General features: G+C 33.6%; 1 pseudogene; it reads left to right on the top strand.

The window, feature by feature from the left end:
• The first annotated feature begins 2,082 nt into the window (after positions 1–2,082).
• On the top strand, positions 2,083–6,488 carry LOC149189442 (psbP domain-containing protein 5, chloroplastic pseudogene; annotated as a pseudogene).
• Positions 6,489–7,760: the final 1,272 nt, after the last annotated feature.

Below are 7,760 nucleotides of genomic sequence, written 5' to 3'. Positions count from 1 at the left end.
TTTTAGTGGGAATCATAAATTAAATGTTGAGATTTGTTTCAAAAGTAGTTATGTCTTTTCTATTGCAAGTTAAGAATCTCCATAGTGAGTGGAAATGAATTTCCATGGTTAAGAGTCTTGCCAGATATCTTTAGAAATGTATATATGTTTAACTCATATATTCATTTTTTAAATAATAATAATAAAGTTATAATTTAGTTAATTTTTATGACTTTTTTAGTCTTGGCCATGTAAATTTATCATGAGATAAATGTTTTGATGCCTATAAAAGTTTACTGTCCATTTAAATTATAAAGCTCTATTACTAATAATATATTATGAAAATTATGATTAATAATTATATAAGAATTAACACTTATTTTGGAGAAAAAATTTAATATTTGAGAAATCATAAAAGCAATAAAATAGTCATCCTTAAGAACATGTGCCTTGAAAACTAAGCACAAAAATCTCTCATCAATGTTGCCTAAAGTCCTATAAACACCAAAAATACTTGTAAAGCACTTTAAACACCAAAATTACTTGTGAAGCACTTTGAAGAGATGACTATGTATATGGAAATCTATTTTTAAGAGAATTACGTGGTGATTTATTTTTAAGAAAATAATCTCTCATTGTAGATGGAATCAATGAAAAGGGAAAGAAATTGTTTAAAGAAAAATCTCTTATGCTTTTTTATATTTATTATTTATTTTTATAATAAAGTGAAAAAAATTATAAATATATTTTTTTATATTTCTAAAAAAATATATTTATTATTTTTTTTTATAATAAAATAAAAAAATTAAAATATATATATTTTAAATTTTATATAATATGAAAAAAAAATCAATTTTAAAAATGAAATTATTATGATTATTATAATTATTTATATAATAATAATAGATTAAACTAATATACTTATTAATATTTAGAGGGGTTTATTTTATTCCATATTTCTCTTCTATCTATGTTTCTCTCTAACCCATAAATAAGGATGTTCTACCTCATGAGGAGTTGTAACTAAATATTTTTCTTTGGATTTTCTTTATCTTGAAATAGTGTTTTAGAATTATAATTTAATTATAAAATCAATAAATGAGTAGAAATAATTCATTTTTTATAAAATACAATATTTTTTATAGTAGTGAAGATAAAGTGGGAGAATTTTTATGATAAACTGTTTGTTTAAAATATTTATTTGAATGCATAAATGGATTGAGTATTCTGAAAACTCTATAGAACACTCAAATTTTAGAGATTGAACAACCAAAATTTGGTTAAAATTAATATAAAAAAAAAGCCTTGAAAAAAGATATATATATATATATGTGTGTGTGTGTGTGTATGTATGTATGTATGTATATTTTTTTGAAAATTTGATACTAGGATATGTATTATAAGTTAACTAATTTTTATACTATAATGAATTGATATTTATAAATGATTACCAATTATTTAATTTAGATGACTATGCTAATTAAATATATATATTCAATAAAAAATATATTATAAATTTTAATTAGTTGAAATAAAAGTTACATTATCAAAATAAATAATTTTTTTAATTAATTCTTAACGCATAATTTTTTATTTTTTATTTTACAAAAATCTAAATTTTACATATACATGATTACTATATCCATCATAACTATGGATCTACTAAGGGCTGAGAGGGATCGAATTTTTTTGCATTCTAAAGATGTGTGCACCTCAAGAGATTTGACCACTCTCTCCTTCTGGTAGATCCAGAGATAAGATGAATCTATGTTGGTTTATATAAATAATAAGTATGGTATTTTTTAATTTTACCATAAATACATAAACACATTAAAAAAGATAACCAAGTCAAATATTATTTACCATTCATCATATACACTAGTGTGCATTAACTACATGGTGTCCTAGCATCATAAACCTAAATTTCCATGTCTATATCCTCTAGAAGTAAAAGAAATCGCTGAGATAAAAAACTGGCTGGAACGCGCAGGGATCATCAGCGTGTATGACTTATCCAAATGGGACAGTCATGGAGATTGGCAAGGATGGGATTTCTTCAGAGTCCCTAATCGATTACAACAGCAGAAGCATATCCTTGAAGAAATGCTGGAAGAAGCAGCCCCAGTAAATAGAAAAATGAAAGACATTTGGGGATGGGGGCATTCTGGAAGCTACACTACAGCAGTAGCGTACAACGCCCTTCAGCCAAATAGGAACAGCAGCAAAACACCAGAGTTCTGGAAGAAAGTATGGGAACCGCTCGCTCTGCCTAAGGTAAATTTCTTCTTCTGGACGCTGGCTCATGATAAGCTTCTAACCGGAGACAATCTGATGAAAAAAACATAGCAGGCCCGCACAGATGTGAGCTGTGCAGAAGCAGCTTAGAAACTGCCAAGCATCTCTTCATGGAATGTAAGTTTGCAAAAGAAGTGTGGGGACTCACTCTCCACGAGCTACAAATCATAGTTCCTCCTCACAACTCAGTAGCTGATCTATTCGATTCATGGAATCAATGTTATCCCAACAAAATTCCCACCAAATCCTTTTGGAGGAATGTCTGGAACGCAATCCCCAAATTTGTGTGCTGGCAGATTTGGCTGTCCCGGAATGATCTGATATTCAATGAAAAGGCACATACACCCTTCTCCGTAGCAGCAAAGGCTAAATATTTCCTCCTAGAAGCAGCGCAACAATAATACTTTACAGATGATCCACTGCTTCTCCCTGAAGAAGAGAGGTGGTTGGGCCCCCTCTACCCCCACCCACAGAAGCAGCTATCAGCCCCTCATGCAATAAATCTGGCCTGGCACAAAAGAGACTTCGAAGAAACCTTCCAAGAATGGTGGAGAAAGCAAAAAATTACTACAATATTCTTTGACGGAGCCTCCAAAGGCAATCCTGGGGCAGCAGGAGCTGGAGGGGTCATCTATGCCCCGGATGGAATAAGAAGGGATAGTTTTTGTTGGGGCATCAGGCAGAAAACCAACAATCAAGCAGAGATCCTAGGCCTCCTCAAAGCTTGTCAAATCGCCAGGGACAGAGGAGACAAAGAATTCCAAGCTTTTGGAGACTCGGAGATCATAATAAAAAAATTAAACACCGAAAAATTATTCACCAACGCAAGCCTCAACAACACTCTAAATAGACTGAAGAGAGTTCTACTCGATTTCGACTCCTACAAATTTTTTCACATTCTCAGAAGTTTGAACAGTGAAGCAGATCTGATGGCGAACAAAGGGTGTACTCTTGGGAAAGGTCAACTTCTCACAAATGACGAAAGCTCGTTCCATTCCTGCAATCCATGAGGAAGTGGCATTTTGTAACAGCTCAAAATACAACATTAGAAACAGAAACAGAAGTAATGTACTGTTGGTAGCCATGGCATAAGTCCAAAATTTTCATCAAATAAATAAAATCATACCCGTTTGAGTTAAAACATGTTTTCAACCGTTACATGCCATGGTTATTTCACCTAAACATAGATGGACAAATTTATCATATCACATCAAGCACATTTTCCTGATTATCCTTATTTTAATTTTGAGCATGACAAATTCATAGGAGGCCAGGATTTCACCAAAAAGAGGAACTGGAGTTAGAATATAGTGAATCTCCTCTAATGACCCTCGCTAAATTGATCACCCTCTCCATAAAATATGTTCACAAAAAGTTCACAAGGAATCCCAGAAGCAAGTTTCATTTGTTCTAAAGCAACTCAGTTACACCTCAAGAACCTTGTTACTCCCTCATAAATGTGTTCCTGAGAAATGTAGCATAACTTCATTTGCTATCAATAAATCCCAAACCTAGATGCTAGAGGATTTTCTCTCAAGAATGAAATAATTGGAAAAAATAAGCAAGTTCCCAGAAGATAACTCTACTGTCAATCACAATCGTAATAATGCATCATCAGTGAAATCATACCCCACATGTAGGGAGAATACGATGAGCTACCTGCGACCACTTGATTTACTTTGATTAGAGTATCTAAGGCCATAATAATAATCTATTTTAATTTCTTTCCAAACCTTTAAAGGAAGGTCACTGTCACTGTCATCTTATGAACCACTATAATAACTTTGATGGTGTTTTAAATATAGTTACATGGTATTTTGTGTTTTTCTTATTTTGTTGCAGGTGACTCATGAGGAGCACATGGACGCTAATACCACAATGGGAAACACAACCAAAATGAGAAAACTCAGTTTGGACCTCCATTAGCATCAATTACCACTGAGAAAGGATTAAATTTATCAAATTCACTGTGAATATCTTAACTACAGCATAAAAAGATCTCCCTTGGCAACAATTCTAAAAAGTCAATTAGGTCAAGAATTTACACCCAATATAAGGAGACACCCCTATTAATATGGTTATTCAATGCGTTGCTTCCCCCACTATTATCAATTAGATGTTACCCATCCTCATATCTAAATAAAAGAAAAGGGAGAAATAAAATAAATGAAAAGCACCCCAATGGGGGAAGTAACAAGGGATATAAAATCCTTTTATGGGGCTATGAACATCTAGTTGGTAGTAAATGCTTATTATTTCATTGTGGTGATTACATTGTAGACATAGAAACTCATTAATATTGGAAGAATACTTTTAGAAATATTTGAGTCATATTTAAGGAGTCTATTACCTTGAGATCTATGCAAACCCATTGGATCAAAAACCAAACCTAAAGTGAAAGTAACAAAATTTATTTTTTAAAAAGTAAATGACATTTATGGATAATTAATATAGCAAAGAAGTATTTCTTAATCCTCGATAAAAAGCTTTCAATGTTAAACAAATATATCTAATCTCTTGTGAATTCCTAATAAAATTAACGAAAAATATATTATTATACCATAACTATAACAATATATATCATCAAGTTCATCGCAAATAGATAGTACATTCATTTGTGAATAATCATGTTCCTCTTAAAATAGATATACTATTTAGCTTCTTAAGATAGATATACTATTTACTTTCTATTTGTACCTATATAGTTTCTTTCTTATATAGAGATACACATAATTATATGAAGACAGAAAAAGAGAGATAGATATTTAAGTTGTTACAATAGATAAAAAAAAAAAAAAAAAGACAAATTACATTAGCCCTGTGATGTGAACTTTTTATGAAAATAAGGCACAACACATTCATATTATCATTGCAAGAAATTGAAGAGGTTGAAAAACAAATCTAAAATAGCATCTATGCTCAACAATATGTCGGTTGAGCCCTGTGATGTGAACTGCTTGTTTGTTGATAATGCCCTATAAAAGAGTTGGATTAAAGATGTTTTAGAACTTCATTTCCAAAAAGGAAAAAATTTTGTTGTAATTTTTTACTTCATTAAATATATCATATTTTTTCAACATTAAAGGGATTGGATTTTGTCAACATTGTTAGCAAAATGTACGCCATGAAATCAAATGAAAAACGCGCCAATCGATGTACAGTTGTACAATATGAAAATCAGTGTATTGCCACATCACATAACTCGATAATAATATGCTCAACTTATATAATCAGATTTTCATTAATACCCAGAGTTTACCTGAGTCTGTATTTATTTCACTTTGCCAAAAACATAATCACAATCGAAAAGAACCATAAACTAAGATTTGTTCATTTGAAGGGTCGCGAAACCATAAATATATAGTTTTACCAGGGATTGCATAGTGATATATAGTGTTTTGCAATTGTTAAGGGCAAATACTTATGATTTGGTTCCAGCTGCGCAGGATGGAAAAAAACTATATAATTATAACACCAACGTGTTAGGATGAGATGAGAGTTGTTACCTATTTCAAAATGCAGCATGTGCTAGGAATTGCATCACTTGGGCTTTGAGCGATATGGAGCAAACAAAGAAATGCCCACACACTTTCCACCTGGAACAAGGCATGGCATAATGTTTTTCTGCTTTTTAAGAATCTTCCTTGCAACTCAGGTAGGAGATATATTTGATGCATTTTTTTTTGATTACCATGCTTGACTACGGAATAGATTGCCTGGACTTTGGAAAAACTGATTTCAATAAGGAATTTATGTGAAAAATGATTCTATTTGTTTTGATTAGGTCTATATCATTTTTATTTGCTGCTGAGTCTGGGAGAGCTCTTGATACAGATAAAATATTTGAAGAGCCAGAATATGGTTTACAGGTTGATGAGATAAATGGTTACACATTTTCTTATCCTCTGAATGTACCCAAGCGACAATACAAATTGAAGTGGATCGAGTCTAGAAAGCCAGAACGATATTCTTCAGTTGCGCCCTTATCTGTCGATGCTTGGCAGCGCATTGTTTCCGAACATCGAGACATCAAAGACAACCTTGTTATTTCTGTTTCGATAGGTCCTCCAAACAATTGCTTTCTGACTTCGAAGGACAAGAACACATGGGATGCAAAAGATGTCGCCGAGTCTATTCTTTCTGACAATAACACCCAAGGTGACCCCAGTTCAATTCCCAGCAGTGCCATCACTGCAGATCTTTCGCAAGGCTAAGATTTCTCCGATTAATATCATATTGGATGCCCAGTAAGCAATGTTTGGGGCGATTTGTAGCAGATGGGGAGATTCTGAGAATCGCCGGGTGGTGGGGCGATTCTGAGAATTGCCCCACCACCACCCCGCCACCAGTGGTGGTGGTGGGGCGGTGGCAAGGCGATTCTCAAAATCGCCCCACCAACCGGCGATTCTCAAAATCACCCCAAATAGTGCTTACTGGGCATCCAATACGAGAAATCCTAGCCCTGCGAAAGATCTGCGGTGATGGCACTGCTGGGAATTGAACTGGTATTGTGTATATATCATATTTACATTTTAACACACATATATGTATAGTCTTGAAGTCAGAGAATCATATTTAAGATGCAACTTTTGTTTTTTTATTCACCTTTAAAATGGGCCAATGAAGTCACCCACTCGAATTATACAATGCCAAATTAATAAGTGCAAAATTTCGTAAATAGTTTGGCCCAGGATCAATTCAACATAAACCGTTCGACTCAGGTTGCGAGTGGCTCTTCATCTTTAATTGAGGTATTCTTTTTGTGAGATATTCAGATTCTATAATCTCTCATGAAATGAATGGGATGATGAAATGAATAATATGTGTAGATTCTCATGCATTGAATGAGATGATGAAATGAATAAGTTGGGATATTGGTTTTATGATCCTCTCGAGGCATTGTAGATGTTTGCATTCTGAGGCTTTCCAAAACATTGCTGCTTCTCTTTATTATCTGGCCTGTATAGTGTACCGTCTATTGTTTCTCTTCTGCAAGCGAGCGAGTCCATCTTCAAGTAAGCGTGAGATTGCCATCAGAAGTGCATATGTAAGCGAGCGAGTTCGTGTTTTATCTGGTTCTCTTGCGAGCGTTCGACTCAAGTTGCTTATAACCTGGAATCACTGCTGCGAATTTAAGAATCGTCGGGTGGTGGGCGATTCTCATAATCGCCCCAAACAGTGCTTACATGAAATGAATGGGATGATGAAATGAATAAGATGTGCAAATTGTCATGCATTGAATGAGATGATGAAATGAATAAGTTGGGATATTGGTTTTATGATCCTCTCAAGGCTTTGTAGATGTTTGCATTCTGAGGCTTTCCAAAACATTACTGCTTTTCTTTATTATCTGGCCTGTATAGTGTACCGTCTGTTGTTTCTCTTCTGCAAGCGAGCGAGACCATCTTCAAGTGAGCATGAGATTGCCATCAAAAGTGCATCTGCAAGCGAGCGAGTTTTTGTTTTATCCGGTTCTCTTGCGAGCG

This window comes from Pinus tabuliformis, chromosome 3_1 (assembly GCF_031772625.1).
Source record: "Pinus tabuliformis cultivar Carrire ecotype Pingquan chromosome 3_1, CPIR1, whole genome shotgun sequence".
In the NCBI taxonomy this organism is placed as follows: Eukaryota; Viridiplantae; Streptophyta; class Pinopsida; order Pinales; family Pinaceae; genus Pinus; species Pinus tabuliformis.
Note: the sequence above shows the minus strand (reverse complement) of the source record. Positions and strands in the feature narration are given on the sequence as shown.